Below are 16,794 nucleotides of genomic sequence, written 5' to 3'. Positions count from 1 at the left end.
CGTCCACACAATTGGACACCGCAAGAATCTACCCACAAGTGAGATAACTCAATGACATGAGCAATCCACTAGAGTTACCTTTCAGCGCTTCACCGGGAAGACACAAGTCCCCTCACAATCACCGGGAGATGGCCACGAACAATCACCAACTCGTGCCAATCCTCCTCCGCTGCTCCAAGCCATCTAGGTGGCGAAAACCACCAAGAGTAACAAGCGAATCCGACAGCAAAACATGAACACCAAGTGCCTCTAGATGCAATCACTCAAGCAATGCACTTGGATTCTCTCCCAATCTCACAAAGATGATGAATCAATGATGGAGATGAGTGGAAGAGCTTTGGCTAACCTCACAAGGTTGCTATGTCAATGCAAATGGCCAGGAGAGTGAGCTTGAGCCGGCCTTGGGGCTTAAATAGAGAGCCCTCACAAATAGAGCCATTGGCTCCTGTATCACCTAAAAAATCAGGGCGACCGGACGCACTGGTCTGTTTGACCGGACGTAGGACCCTAGCGTCTGGTCCTCAGATATTCGCCACGTGTCCCCGACTTCAAATGTTGATCGTCTGATCTCAACGGTCATCAGTGTACTTAAGTTATGACCGGGCATGCTGCTCGAAGTGACAGGACGCTCCAACACTGGTGTCTGATCGTTTTCAGTAAGGTTTCATTCATGACCAGATTCACTGTTCAAAGTGACCGAATGCACCATCACTGGAGTCCGGTCGTTTCCAGTAAGGTTCCAGAGACGATTTTTCATCACCAGACGTGTCCGGTGGCACATGATTGGACCCAGGCCAACATCCGGTCAACACAGTCTCTCTCTGTTGCTTGCGTCAGTGTACGTCACTAGGTGACCGGATACTCCCCCTGCGCGTCTGGTCCCTTTTTCACTTCAGCGTCCGGTCAAGGGACCGAGGGCGTGCCACTGACCGGACGCAGGGTTAGAGTCCGGTCAATACGAAATAGCTCTTTTTGACCCTAAACTTCACCACCCTTGATCAAATGTGCCAACCACCAAGTGTATCACCTTGTGCACATGTGTTAGCATATTTAACAAATGTTTTCAAGGGTGTTAGCATTCCACTAGATCCTAAATGCATATGCAATGAGTTAGAGCATCTAGTGGCACTTTGATAACTATATTTTGATACGAGTTTCACCTCTCTTAATAGTACAGCTATCGATCCTAAATATGATCACACTCTCTAAGTGTCTTGATCACTAAACCAAAAAGCTCCTATCAATTTCACCTTTGTCTTAAGCTTTTTATTTTTCTTTCTTCTTTTCCAAGTCCAAGCATTTGATCATCACCATGCCATCACCATCATCATGTCATGATCTTCATTTGCTTAATCACTTGGAGTGTGCCACCTATCTCATAATCACTTTGATAAACTAGGTTAGCACTTAGGGGTTTCATCATTTCACAAAAACCAAACTAGAGCTTTCACCACCACCGTGTATGGAGGTAACAAGGGCCATGACATTTTGACTGGAAGCTTGATAGCGAAGACGGCGGAGAACATCTAGGAGTGGCTTGCCGGAAGGCACGTCGGAGACCCACTTGCGCGTGGGGGAGGCCTGAGGCTATCCATGGAGTTACCTAGCTAGGAGCTTGGCCCTTGCGAGGGGCTCCAATGAGGACTAAGGGGAAGCTTACGTGCTTCTCGATACCTCGGTAATATGCTGGAGTCATCGATGGAAGTTTGCATATCTCTACCTTACTCTTTAGCTTCCGCATTTATATTGCAACCTTGGTTGTGTGCTTTACTTTCATAGCTTAGTGATAGGCTAGTTGATAGGATTGGAACCTAGGTTGCATAACTCCTTTTACAGTAGAAATAGCAACACACTAGCAAAACCGTAGTTGCACATTTAGATAGTTTATTTAATTGCATATGTTTTGCTAAGGTTAGAAAAAAGGTTATAGTTAGAAGTAGAATTTTGAGTTGCCTAATTCACCCCCTCTTAGGCGTCACGGTTCCTTCAAGTGGTATCAGAGCCGGTTGGCTCAATTTGGACCTATGGCTTCACCGCTGTTTGAGCCGACGCTAATTAGAGTGGTTGAGATGGATACCTCTAGGACTTTCACACTTTGACTGACACTAATTTCTCCTATGATAGTGCTAGAATGGCTTGTCTACCTAGAAGCGGTTGATCTAGGTGTTTGAAGAGTCACCCGCGACAGGATGAAACCCCTAAAGAATCCTGAGAAACCAACCATGGGTGATGAAAATGAAAATTTACCATAATGCAAGAGCTAAAAATTGCTTGTTTGAATCTTTTAGCATGAAAATTTTAAACCAACTGTTCACTTTAAAAATGGAAAATGAAATTTGGTTAAAATTACATGGGATCCATGATGGCACAAGTAATGTCCATGAGCAAAAACATTGCCTAGCTAAACAAAGTTTTGATTCCTTTAAAATGAATGAAAATGAGCTTGTTCGTGATATGTATTCTCATTTGAATCTAATTATCAATGAGCTAAATTATATAGGATTGACGAAGCTAGGTGATGCGGATATTATGAGGAGGATCATCTCGGTGCTACCACATAGCAAATATGCAAGCATCCTCACCATTCTCCACAACATGGAGGACTTGAGCAACATGACCCTAGCCATTGTCATTGGCAAGCTTGTTGCATATGAGATGTCACGAAAGATGGGTCAAGAAGAAGCAACTTCATCAAGCAAAGGCATTGCTCTCACATGTGGTGAGCACAAGAAGATGAAGGGCAAGAAAATTGAGACAAGCTCAAGCTCCTCAAGTGAAGATGAAGAAGAAGATGAGGATGATGATGATGATGATGAGACAATAAATCAAGTGATGATGATTAAGCCTCACCTCCTCCGTGGACTTTGATGAAGAAACAATCAAGCTAATCGAGAAGGTGGTAAAGAATATTCAAAAGCTCAATGTCAAGGGTGTGCCCATCCAAATTGAAGATTGCATCTTCACCAATCAAAAAAGAGAGCAAAGAAAGAAAGGATGCTATGGATGTGGCAAGAAGGGGCACTTTGTGGTAAGTTTGTCCAAACAAGCCCACATCCAAGGACAAGAAGAAGGCAAGAAAAGCAAAGCTGCCAAGCCCTCACTTCAATGAAGACTTGGGTTGATTCATCAAGTGAAGATGAAGCCCAACACAAGAGGCCGTGGCCGCAAGCACTCATCATCAAGCACTTCACATGTGTGCCTTATGGCACAAGGTAACAAAAGCTCTAGCTCAAGTGATAGTGATAGTGATGATGAGCTACCTTCTTATGATCAAGTTGCGCAACAAAATCTTGAATATGGTAAGGTTTGCACTAGCCAACAAAAGAAGCTAAAAGTATTAAAACAAAAGTTAGATAGCTTACAACAAGCTTATAATGTTTTGCTTGAACAATATGAAACTTTTGCCAATCTTAATGTGGAGCTATCTACTAAAATTGAGCAACTAGAGGCTAGTGCAAGCACAAATAAAAAGCACAATCAATGATGAGCAACTTCTGAAGAGAAATGAAAATTAAAAGAAAAGTTAGTTAGCTCACAAGAAGCATATAAAAGTTTGCTTATTAAAATGGAAACCATGTGCAAATATTGTGATGAGCTAACTAATAAAGTTGCTAATCTTGAAGCCATCGGTACAACCCCCACTGGGGGCACCTAAAAAGAAAAGCTCAATCTTTGACATGCCTAAAAAGGACGCCATCTATTTCTTGCGATGATTTATTTAAATTGGACTGACCCCTTTGCGACCAAGTTTGTTTTGAAAATGTGATTGTAGAAACATGTACGCAAGAGGTCGCAATAGAGAATGAGCAACTCAAGCAAGAAGTAGCTTGCCTCACCAAGGACTTGACTCAAGTGCAAGGCAAGATGGAGAAAACCCAACCTCATCAAGATAACACCATCAAGGGAGTGAAGAAGCTTGATGAGGGACAAACCATGGTTTGCTATGTGTGCCATAAGGAAGGCCATAGGTCATATGAGTGCAAGGTGAAGAATGGGGTAGAAAAGAAGAAAAAGTAAAACAAAAAACAAACAAGCAAGCTCTCCAACACCTACACCAACAAGGTGAACAAGAAGGCCTCCACACCCTATCTCTTGAAGAAGGAAAATAATGACAAGGTGGTGGCCCCCAAGGTGAACAAGAAATCCAACACAAATGGGGTCCAAATGCATTTGGGTGCCAAAGGAAATTATTTTAACCATGAATTGCACCAAGAATGTTTGGATCCCGAAGGGATGTGAAGTCCAATGGACTTCGGGGAATTTGGAGACTTGGCAAAATTTGGGTGCATTTCATGGGGTGCATCATGATGGACATAGTCATTGCCAAGTGGGTTAGTGAATACTATGGACCCAAATCCCCCTTCCCTTGTTAGGTAACTAGATTTAAATTCTTGCAATTTCAATTAGCATCTCGTTCCTTTGTCATGCCTAGGTTTGCATTTGCATGTTTAAATTCTTGTCATGCATACACTAGGTAAATCATATGGTAGGGTTGCTCAGTTTCAATTTTAACCCTTGGAGCAAATCTACATGGTTTAAAATGTTTAGGAGCACGGCACATAGCTCGTTTTACAAGTATGTATCTTATATGTGCCAAAGTCCAAATTGTAGATGACTTACCCCGAATATCACCCATGAAAATGATTCTCACATTCAAGTGGTGTCATCTTTCAAAGTGGTATTTTGACCTTAAAAGTCAATGTGTATGTCTTCTATAAGTATTCTATGCTTGTATGCACACTTTTAGGGGGAGGTTACTCTACAAGTTGGACGCTTTGAGACTAACACCCTTTTCAAGCTTATCATGTGTGTAGTAGTCTTATTGCAAGGAAAATGAAGTCCCTGGAGATAAGCATCATGCTTTCAAAATCCACCACCCATTACAAGTGTTGTCAATCAAATTGGGTTTCTACATGTGGTATTCCTAAACCTATATCATTATGTTGATTTTCAATTTGGTACATTTATATGCTTTCTCCATACATTATATAGATTAAACTCCCTTGTGCATTAATTTGCCAGGTTATGCATATGCTTTGCCATCCACCATATGTATGCATACACTTAGGAGGATCTTAGTCTATGTAATGTGAGAGTCAAGTTTTGTGGTCAATTCCACTCCACATACAAAGGATCACAAAATTTAACCCTCCCTTGTGCTACTAGTGTCTTCCTTTTCGGTGTTTGATTCCAAAGGGGGAGAAAGTTGGACCAAAAGCAAGCCCAACCCATAATAACACCAAATCCACAAATTTAAAATCTTTGGAATATACCATGATACAAGTGGAAGCATTCAAGTTGGTATGAAGCATACAAGTGGCTTTGGTTATGAGATAATCAAAGGGGGAGAACCTCATTTAGGAATGGTCTGAGAAAGGGAGGAAAGTGGACTATGGAGTTATGGGAAGTCTTAAGTCCATAATACCACATAGGGGACATGTACAAGGGCAAGATAAGTTTTCAAAGATTCCTACAAGTGTTATCTTTTTAGCATCATATAAACCTGCCCTTGCATTGCATCCTAGCAAGTAGATAGATTTTTAATTCAGTATTTGTTATTATTTGCATTGCTTTGGTCGTGTTGTCATCAAGCACCTAAAAAGGGGGAGATCAGTAAGGAAAATGGACCATCGGCCCATTTAGTTTGGATTTTGGTGTTTGATGAACAACAAGACCAAGTTGGACTAACTGTGTTTGCAAGTGTTTATTTTGTAGTCCAATAAGGTGCAAATGTGACTTGGACCGAGATTGGAACGTGAAGAATTGATCTAACACTCAAAGAAAGACACTAGAGGATGTGTGATCAACTTAGAAGTGAAGTTAGGAGTCCAAGACGCGAAGTTGGAGAAGGCCCAGAAGTCATATACATAGGTCATATATGCACCGACCATGTCAGGTGGCGCACCGGCCATGTCATATATACCAATCATATGCACCGGCCATATAGGTGTACACCGGCCATGTGCACCAGATATGGGACTCAGAGAGCAGCTGTAGAAGCACTCAGGGAGGTCAATACATGCACCGGCCATGTCATATACACCAGTGTAGGGTCGAGATGGCAGGACTAGAGGAGGTGAATAGTCCTTTCTAAAACTTAATCGCGTCAGGCTAACCGAAACAAATACGGAATTATAACTATCGGTCTAGCCAAGAGTACATCCCTCTATCTATGTTCTCAAGCACCTTACAAAGATCCTAATATGAGCAACTAAAGGTGCCAGGCTAGGTAGAGCTCACCTAAACAATTCTAGTTTGTAAGGTCACACAAACCTATGCAACTAGTACTCAAGCAACCGGGGAGCTCCTACACATGCTAGTATGCAAAGCACACAAAGCCTAAGCTCACTAGCAATGCTCAATAGCAAGGCTACACAAGCCAAACTAGAGAGCTCAAATTACTTAGCTACACAAACTAAGCAATGTAATTAGCAAGGCTACACAAGCCAACTAGCTATGCAAGAGAGCAACTACTTTGCTACTAAAGCAAACTAGCTATACAAGAACAACAACAAAGCACAATATATGAATGAATAAATATAAGCTTGTGTATGGAGATTGCAAACCAACAGGAAGATGATGACACAATAATTTTTATCCCTGAGGTTCGGTGGTTTGCCAACCACTTAATCCCCGTTAAGACAAGCTCAAGGTTGTCGCCGGTCCTCTTGCTAGTGGTGACCCGCAAGTCACACTCTCTCACGTGGAGTGCTTACCACAACCTCTAGCACTTAACATGGCCAGACCACTTGACGCTCTTTATGTCTCGCTTTTACTAGAGTTGCTCTTGCGTGATCTCCTGCGGGGCAAGCACAACACCCCTCACAAAGCTGGTTGCTTCTAGGAGCACTTGCTCAATCTCCTGAGCCTTGCTATGATGAAGCTCAGCAAGCTGCCAAGCCATCTAGGAGGTGGTAACCTCCAAGAGTAACAAGCACCTACTAGGCTTGCAACTTGATCACCTAGTGCCACACCTTGCAATCTCTCAATGCAACTGCACTAGCGATCACTCACTCACAATCGACTCACACTCTTGCAAGCACAAGTGAGTTAGAAGGCTCCCAAGCACTATCCAAGCATGGACACTAAGTCCCCAAGGTGCTCCCCCTCTTAAATGTTCCGGCCACCCCTTGTTTTTATAGCCCCCAAAGACCAACTAGCCGTTGGGCCAAAAGCAGCCAGGCGCAGGTGCACTGGACAGCGGTGGTGGCACCGGACAGCCGGTCCGGTGCCTCTAACGGTGGAAATCCAATGGTCGAAAGACCGTTGAGGTGTCAGATGCACCGGACAGCCGGTCCGGTGACCCTGGCACAGCGAAGTCCCCAACAATCTCTCTGCTCGTTCAGTGTGGTGACTCGGTCCAGCGCACTGGACGCATCGTTCGGTGCCCAATCCGGTGTACACCGGTCAGACACGTGCTCGGTCGCTTTCTTCACGCAGGACTTAGCCGCTAGGGGTGTTGGTCTGGTGCACCGGACGCCCGGTCTGGTGCTGCACCCACAGCAGCACCGAGAGCTCCCACGCGCCGCTTTCTTCTCCTTCTTCAACTCCTTTTCCAATGTGCTAACACCACCAAGTGATACACCACCTTGTGCACGTGTGTTAGCATTTTTTAAAGCATTTTCACAAGCTCTCACCATGCCACTCGATCCTAGCAACATATGCAAAGTTAGATCACTCAGGTGACACTAGATGACCGATATGCAAACATGTTTGCCCTTCTTGATAGTACGGCCATCTATCCTAAACCCGGTCATAGTACTTCTCTACACATCTATGATCGGTAAAATGAAATTCCCTACAAATATACCTTTGCCTTGCACATTTCATTTTATCTCCTCCAATGTTGATGCCACACAAGCACCAACCAACATCACAAATGATATGATCCACTTCATATCATCATGTGACCTTATTGGTTCATCGATCTTGACCTCACTTGCTCTTCACCGTTGCATTGGTCTATCGACGCCAAGTCTTTGCTCAAGCTTTCCTCGCCACGTGCGGTTTGTCGCTTCAAAGCCTCCAACTTGCCCTTCACGCTTACAACAGGTCCATCAAGCCAAGTCTTGTCTTGATCTTCTCCACCTAGCCACATGACTCTATGTCATGTCTCATATGCAATGAGCTCCTTCATCACATGTGTGAGCATTGCAATATATCCAAGCCATTTTCACCTCTATGGCTTAAGTTGCTCAAACTAGTGTACCTATGGACTAATCACCTATGTATCTCACATAAACACATATTAGTCCACCTAGATTGTCACTCAATTACCAAAACCAAATAAGGACCTTTCAAACTCTTCCTTTTTGGTAATTGATGATACCTCTACAAAGATATGGAAATAAGCGCATTTCAAGCTAGCACTTCACACAAGTGTAAATTGCTAACTTGATTCGGATTTTGGGTGACTTATCCAAGCATTAAGCTTACTTGCAAAGATTTGGATAAGCACTCAAAACCCGACTTGGTAGTGATAACTCCCCCTATATGTGTGCTCAAATAGTTTGGTTTCAAGCTTACACACATGCCTAAATATGAAATTTGTGGGAGTGTTACCACTACTAAGTGATGCTAAGGTATATAGGATAAACCTTTGAAGCGTGATACCAATCGGAGTTGCACTTTTAAGTCCATCCTTAGCATCATGGCTAGCTAGACAATCACAAATACTAGAAACCCCGTGAGATCCACATTATAAGCAAGGTTCTAGTAAAGCTTAGATAAACATGAGTCTAGCTACCAACATATGCATGCTAGTTATCAAATCATCAATCAAGTTATATAACTAGCATACACCACACAAGCATGTATATCAATTTAAAAACTTATGCAAATTCAAGCAAGCACATGAATATGCATAAATCAAATGCAAACAATCAAGTTCATGAGCTTGCTCCCTCTACTTAAGTGCTTCTCTTGTTCAAAATTTTTTGATCCCTTTACATTCTTCTTCAATCTTGCTCCCACTTGGTCCATGTAGGTGTGACATAGCCAGTGCACGTATGGGAGTGTTACCACTACATTCTCGATCGTTGTGTATAGCCGTTATATATGCACCGACCATATAGGTGTGACATAGCTGGTGCACATATAGGTGCCTGGTGCACCCGCAGATTTGCACATGTGAATAGAAAACACTTAATAAAATAAATGGTTTTAATATTTATATAAAACTTCCCAAGATTAGTTCAAGTTAGTGCAAATTTAGTTATAGAAAAATGAACTTTCAAAACTTTTCCAAATTAATTTGATGGGGCTTTTCCTTGATGTCATGTTTGCTTATTGTTTGACTTTGTGTTGCAAGTGCATAAAGTTTTCAAAACACGTTTAGTAAGTTGTTTATCTTTCCTCGCCTTGTCTCTGTCTTTTTCTGTAATCAAATCCCTACTCTCCCAATCTTAATCTTTTCATTTAGAGATTCCCAAGATCCTTTTCTTATGCTCTAAATCACTCCTTTGAGTTCATCATCTATCAAACTATCTCTCAAAACTTCTTGAAAATTATTCCGGCTTTTTTCGGAATCTCTTCCCACTTTTCTGCGAGCATAATCTAATTTTTATATGCTCCAAAATATCTTTTCATGAGCTCCAAATACTTTATTTGGGCTCCTCATGTTTCAAAATGTCTCTGAGAAAATTTTCCCAATTTTTGGTGTTTTCGGATTATTTTTCGCGGCTTAAAAAGCAATTCTGGACTTTTCTAGAATTATTTTGTTCGCAAAAATTAATTAATTTTGAAAATAATAAAATATTTGATTTTTCCACCAAAGCCATGTGGAATAATCCTAATAAATCTTAAATGCTTATGCCTTTTATTTACTAATGGGCTTTAATTATTATTAAGAGCCATTAGTAGAGGTGAAGGGTGCAACATTAATTAGCACCATATTACTAGTTAACGTAAATATGGGGAGGTCTCGTGTGTGTGTGTGTGTGTGTGTATATATATATATATATATATATATATATATATATATATATATATATATATATATATATATATATATATATATAGGGAGAGGCTATTCAGTAGCCGGCTACAAAATAAGTTATTCTGTAGCCACCTCCATTTACTATAATTTTATATACTAATTTACTATAATATAAATACATATTTACGATAGTTGGGTTACTATAACACATGGGGATATTTACCATAACGTTATATTAAACCACTTAGTAAGGAGTTACTATAATCTCGTAAAATAACATAGTAATTATCGTAACTCAAAGTGGCTACAGAATAAGTTATTCTGTAGCCAGCTACAGGATAGTAGTTCTATATATATATATATATATATATATATATATATATATATATATATATATATATGCACGACAAAGCGCACTAGAACTAGAAGCTCCTGGTTTGACAATCTCTAAGGTAGTAAATTAGATTGTTCCCTTCTTTCTTTATAAGGTCGTCTCCAACCTCTCACCTCTACACGTGTCCCGACCCTGCGTGGTCAACCGGACGGCCGAGCGCCATGGCCTGGCACCACGTGGTTGGCAGGCATGCAAGCCGTCGTCACCATCTTGGTTGGATGAGCGCGCGAGCGGTCAGCTGCTGCGGCCTCGGTCTAGCTCCAGGAAAGCGTTGCTGCCGGCGACCCTCCGTCGACCAGCGCTCTGGTGAGCCTCTGCAAATACTCTTCGTTTCTCTGGTTCACGTCCCGGTGTCGTTTTAGCCGTTGTCGCTGCCCGTGCGTCATCTAGTTTCACCATAACCGTGTGCACAAGGCATGCTACCGCTCTGCTGCTGCTTTGCCGCGCACCGCTGTTTTCTACTACCGGAGTATACGAACCTAGGTAGCCTGTCCCTGACCCTCTGTCCCAGTCAGTTTGAGCGAGCTCAGCTGCCCTTGGTCCTGCTGCTGCCGAGAGACCGGGCCATCCACCATGTCCATATGTGTATGCCTACGTACATCACACAAGGCATGAAGGCTTACATGCATATGAGCAATTAACGTCACCCGTGCATGTATAACCCCTCTATCTAGCTCTTCAAACTCTAAGGCAAATTCAGTTCTTTCAATATCAATTCGTCCATAATCATCTAGAACCTTACTACCCATGTTTCTTACGTAGAATGTCTCTGCGGTTTCAAACCTCTGCCATCCAATCGTTTAGCTTTGTTTCGATAGGTTTTCTATGTTGCACTCGCATCAATATATTCTGCGTGTTAGTATCGATGTTCATCATGTCACGAGTGTTTATAATTTAAATCTTAATTGGATTAATGTTTATGCAACCAATTTCATAAATAAAAGCAATATAGGTTTCATTATTTTATAAATGTTATTAACATGATTAATTCCAACGTTAATGTGTTTCTAAATTATAACATGATTAGTTTAAATACGAGTCATAAATAAATTCGTTAGATGCTTTTCATGCTATTACTATCTTTTCACAAATAAAGTTTAATTAGCATAAATAGTATTTAACATTTATAAATAAAATATGACTAACTTGGTTTTCCAATTAAAATATAATTTGACTAACATGAATTAATGATATTTACACTGTTTTGTTTAGTTAAAATCAATCAAGCATATAGTCTTTTCTTTTATACTATAATAAATCTTTCGGTAGTTGTTTATTTTTAACCAGTAGCTCTGATTTTGGCGTTTCTTGCGTTCCTGTGACCATAGCAACGAGCCCTCTCTTTAGCATGCTTTTTATTATGATTGGTGTACTATGCTTAGTTATTTATGTTTGTTTGCTTGTATGATTCTTTGTACTTGGTGCTTGCTATGAGTAGAAGAGAACCGTATGTAAGCGCTGAAAACCAGAAACTAAGTGCCAGAAGCTGCAGAATGGAAGATAAAGTTGAGGCTTCTCTAAGCAAGTTGTTTTGGGTGTAAAGCAAGTTGTTTTGGGTGTAAAGCAAGTTTAAGGCAAGTATAATATGAGGCTCTCCTTGTCTCCCAATAACTTTAATACAACTCTGCTCATGTGTGCATAAATTGTTCACCATTAAGGACCCTTTCTAGACATTGATACCCTATTCCTTGAAATCCCATGGTTTATGCATTTGGTAATATTGCTAGTTCCTCTACTTAATAAACCCTTTAACACTGATTAATGGCATATGCAACAATGGTTTAAAACTTGCTTTTTAGCAACATGGTTCAAGAGGGCTAGAGCATTGGGTTGTTTATGGTGCTCTAGTTTCTCTCCATAAGGACTGATCTGTAAGCATCAACTCTGGACTTACAGTACAACCACAAGCTATATGGCTCTGGCTTGGCCAAGTATCAGAATTCTACTAGTTTGTGGCGGCTCACCGAAAGGCGCAAGAGGGGCTCCGATTGGTTTGATCTCGGCCTACCAAGGGAGTGCACTTTGGTTTCTTTGTCTTTTTGTTAGTCACACCTTGGGGGAGGGATGTTACTAGTTGATGGGGAAACCTTAGCGGGTTGCTACCTATTAGTGGAACTTGCGAATGGTCTCGTAGTGTACCCTGCCGCACTGCCTTGGAAGAGGTGATGGCATATGGCAATCACTACTTGTGGTGAAAGTGTACAACCTCTGCAGAGTGTAAAACTGTTATAACAGCCGTGCTCACGGTCATGAGCGACCTGAACTTCTTATAGAATAGTTGGATATTATTGTTTTATTATGATACTCATGCTTATCATTAATGTTCTAATGCCATGGCCTTAATCATGTGGTTAAAGTGGGATTTGAGTACAACTTGGCAACTAAAGCTTAATGCTAAAAGGTGACCAACTAAAATACTTACAGCTGTTAAACCGTGTCTAGCCTTTGAGCCTTCATTTGCCCATGTTATATTTGCTGAGTACGACATGTGCTCACTCTTTCTATTTCCTCACACCCCTAGTCTCTAGCAAAAGTTGCTCAAAAGATTGATGGAGTTACGAAGGAGTTCCCAGAAGACTGATAGAAGTGCTAGGCGTATGTTACCCCCAGTCAGCCGGCCCTGTGAAGAATGGAGCCTGAAGAGAAGATTAGTATATGTTTCACTATACTCTGATAGACGTAAGTGTTAATATTGATATATGTATGTTATTTAATAACATTGCTTCTGATATTTTCCATTCTGTTGTTGTATGTGTGGACTTCTTGGGAACACATATGGCGAGTTTGGTTTTCTTTGGAAAACTGGGCATTACATGCGAGGGCTTCTTTGCGAGGGGCTCCAACGAGGAATAGGGGGAAGTTTGCGTGCTTCTCGATACCTCGGTGAAAATACCAAAGTCGTCGACGGGAGTTTGCATATCTCTACCTTACTTTTTAGCTTCCGCATTTATATTGCAATCTTGGTTGTGTGCTTTTCCTTTCCTAGCTTAGTGATAGGCTAGTTGATAGGATTAGAACCTAGGTTGCATAACTTCTTTTGCGGTAGAGATAGCAACACACTAGCAAAACCATAGTTGCATATTTAGATAGTTTATTTAATTGCATAGGTTTTGCTAAGGTTAGAAAAAGAGGTCATAGTTAGAAGTAGAAAAAGAGGGGCTCCAACGAGGACTAGGTGGAAGCTTGCGCACTTCTCGATACTTCTGTCAAAATACCAGAGTCATCGACGGGAGTTTGCATCTCTACCTCATCTTTAGCTTTTGCATTTATATTGCTACTTTGGTTGTGTGCCTTACCTTTTCTAGCTTAGTTGATAGGCTAGTTGATAGGTTTGGAATCTAGGTTGTATAACTCTTTTGCGGTAGAGATGGCAACACACTAGCAAAACCGTAGTTGCACATTTAGATAGTTTTTTTTATTTGCATAGGTTTTGCTAAGTTAAAAATTAGAGGACATAGTTTAGAAGTAAAGTTTTAAGTTGCCTAATTCACCCCCCTCTTAGGCATCATGGTCCCTTCAACAACAATCAAACTCAAGAAGCACTCCAACTAGCCACAAACGTTCCACTAGAGTTGCTCTTTGCGATCTCTCACGGAGACGAGCACAAGAGCCCCTTACAATCACTTCGATCAGAAGGGGCAAACAATCACCACAAAGCCCATCAAATGATCATCCACGCTCCAAGCCAGCTAGGTGACATTAATCAGCAAGAGTAACAAGAAATCTAAAGCCACCATGCTCAACTCATGAGATGCAAATCGATGATGTAAATACACTACAGCCTCTCCAATCTCACCTAAATGTGATATCAAGTGATGCAAGTGAGTGGAGTGTGTTTCTCAGCTTCTCATATGCACAAGTGTAGGGAGTGACACGTCACTTGGTCTAATGCATATGCATGTAAATCAACACCTAGTGGCACTAGATAACCATGTTTGCTTTAGAGTTCCCTTCTTAATAGTATGGCTATTTATTCCTAAACTCGGCCACACACTCTATTGCGTCTTAGCCTGTAAATACAAAACCCCAAACAATATTTACTAAAGTGAATACAAAAGTATAGTATCATTTACTTGGTCACAAGTGACTTTTGTGTAGAGTGGTAAGGAAGGAACGCGTGAGGCTTGAGGTTATGAGATCCCCGAGACCTCATGAAAATATATCCCTCAAGATATATATCCCTAATGGTTTCTGCTGCTCAAGAAAATTTATATCCTTGGCAGACGGTAGACGTAACACATCACATTTGGTTTGAGGCCCTCAATAAATTGGATATACTTGGTGAGTGACTCATTTCCTTGACATATGTAACTTTATCCATCACCCTATTTACCATGGCAGTCAAGCTGTCAAAAAGTTCATGCTTGGGGATGGATCGCCGAGGAAATCAAATATCCATTGTCCTCTATACTTGGTGACAATTAGTTGATAGTCACCCTGGTTTAATTGGTAGTATCAATGTTTTACTTCGAGGTTTCTAACCCTCAAGGAATTTTTATTCTGGTGTAGTGGAGGAGGAAGAGCTCATGCCACCAAGTGTAGTGACTACACATTGGTTCGGGGATGAGGCGAACCAATGTGTGAGTGTTTTGGATGCTGAGTGCATGGGCATGGGATTGCAAGGGTGCCAACCTTGTGGAGTAGGGCATCGTGGAGGGGAGCCCCATGGACGGACTCCCTATTGGGAGCTCATAGCCCCATCGTCCTTGGTGTTTTCCTCTACGGTGACGTGTTCATGGGTGATGAGTTCTAGGGCACGTGATCGGTTGCAGCCTAGCATTCCTAGGTAGCAACAGCCTCGCTCTTAGCGGCCTCAACGCATGCTAGAGCATTGAATGGGCTTGGGCGCCAGCAATGAGCCGTGTGTCCTCCTCGACCTTGGCGGTGGACCTCCTTAGCGTACTTAACATCAGCGGTAGTGGAAGGAGTTGCAGCGGAGGCGTGCAGCAGTTCACTGGACATGGTTGCCATGGGTGTGGTTAGGAGATGAGCGGAAGCGGAAGGTCGATGATCGGCTAGCCTGATACCATATAAGCACGAATATATCTATGGCACATGAAGAATAGAATGATTATAGAGGATCAGAGGCTACACATAAAAAAAGAGCATACCCAGTGCAGAGAGCTCCCGCTCTGTGCGGGGTCTAGGGTCGAGGTTACACATACAAAGGCAAAAATGGTCTAGGGTTTGGGTTATGAAAACAAAACCAATAAACTTGTGACCCGTGCCTATAATGACTCGGTCAAATCATGTGTAGGCGTGAGACCCTAGGAAGCACTAGCCGAGTGGTTCAAAAGGCCAGTCAAATCCCGGCTCACAATACTATAAAAACCATTGTTAGAGGCACCTCCCTTTGTGGTAGAGGTGTCCCCGTCAAAATCCACCTTAAAAAATGATTTCTGAGCTGACCTCTCTAGAAATCGTTTTTTTTCAACCACTTCTAAAAATGCTCTATTTTTAGAGGCGGCTAGAAAGTCCAACCGCCTCTTAAAAAGTCATTTTTAGAGGCAGCTAGGAAGTTCAGCCGATGGATTTCGAGAGGCAGTTGACAATTTGGCCTACCTCTAAAAATAGGTGCATGACAGTAAAATTCATAATATTTCCAAATCAAGTTGAGTGCAGACAAAAAAAAATATATCAAAGTTTTAGTACTGAAAGAGATGTACAATTTTATAGTTGAGGACTTTTCCATGTGAAATCATTTGAGGTCCAAAAATTTTGTTTTGAGTTTTCATAATTTGAAATTCAATATTTTAAAATTTTTCAAATGACCTTGGACGGAGAAATAACCTAAACCAAAGTTACAGTACTCAAAGGGATCTAGAACTTCGTAATTGGCTACTTTTTCATTTGAAATCATTAGGTTTTCAGATTTTAAAACTCATTTTTTTTATTTTCAAAGTATCTTGAATGGAGAAACGACCTAAACTTAAGATGTAGTGCTCAAAGAGATATGTAAATTTGCAGTTGACGACCTTTTCATTTGAACATTTATGGCCCTGAAATTTTGTTCCGAGTTTTCGGACTTTGAAATTCATATTTTCTTTAAATTTTCAAATGACCTCAGACGTAAAAATGACCTCAGTTAAAGTTGTAGTACTTGAATAGATCTAAAACTTTCCAATCTAAACCTTTAGCATTTAAATTTGTTTATGGTCTCAAATATACATTACAATATTTTGGTTCCCGATCATGAGTATAAAAATTTGACAACATATATGCGCCAGTTGCATGAATATTACATGGCTCAAACAACAGAGACGGGGGAACTTTGGTTTTGAGGTTATTATCCGTTCGCCACATGTTTTTAATTATCCTAAAGAAGAGAAATTCGATGTCGAGTGGGAGTGCTTGTTCCAGCTATACCAGAAACGCTCTCTCGATACACAAATGTTGACGCTGTGGACTATGTAAGTACCCTACATGCACGATATTACAATTAACTACTCTCTCGGGACACAAA

The sequence above is a fragment of the Miscanthus floridulus genome, chromosome 13 (assembly GCF_019320115.1).
Source record: "Miscanthus floridulus cultivar M001 chromosome 13, ASM1932011v1, whole genome shotgun sequence".
In the NCBI taxonomy this organism is placed as follows: Eukaryota; Viridiplantae; Streptophyta; class Magnoliopsida; order Poales; family Poaceae; genus Miscanthus; species Miscanthus floridulus.
Note: the sequence above shows the minus strand (reverse complement) of the source record.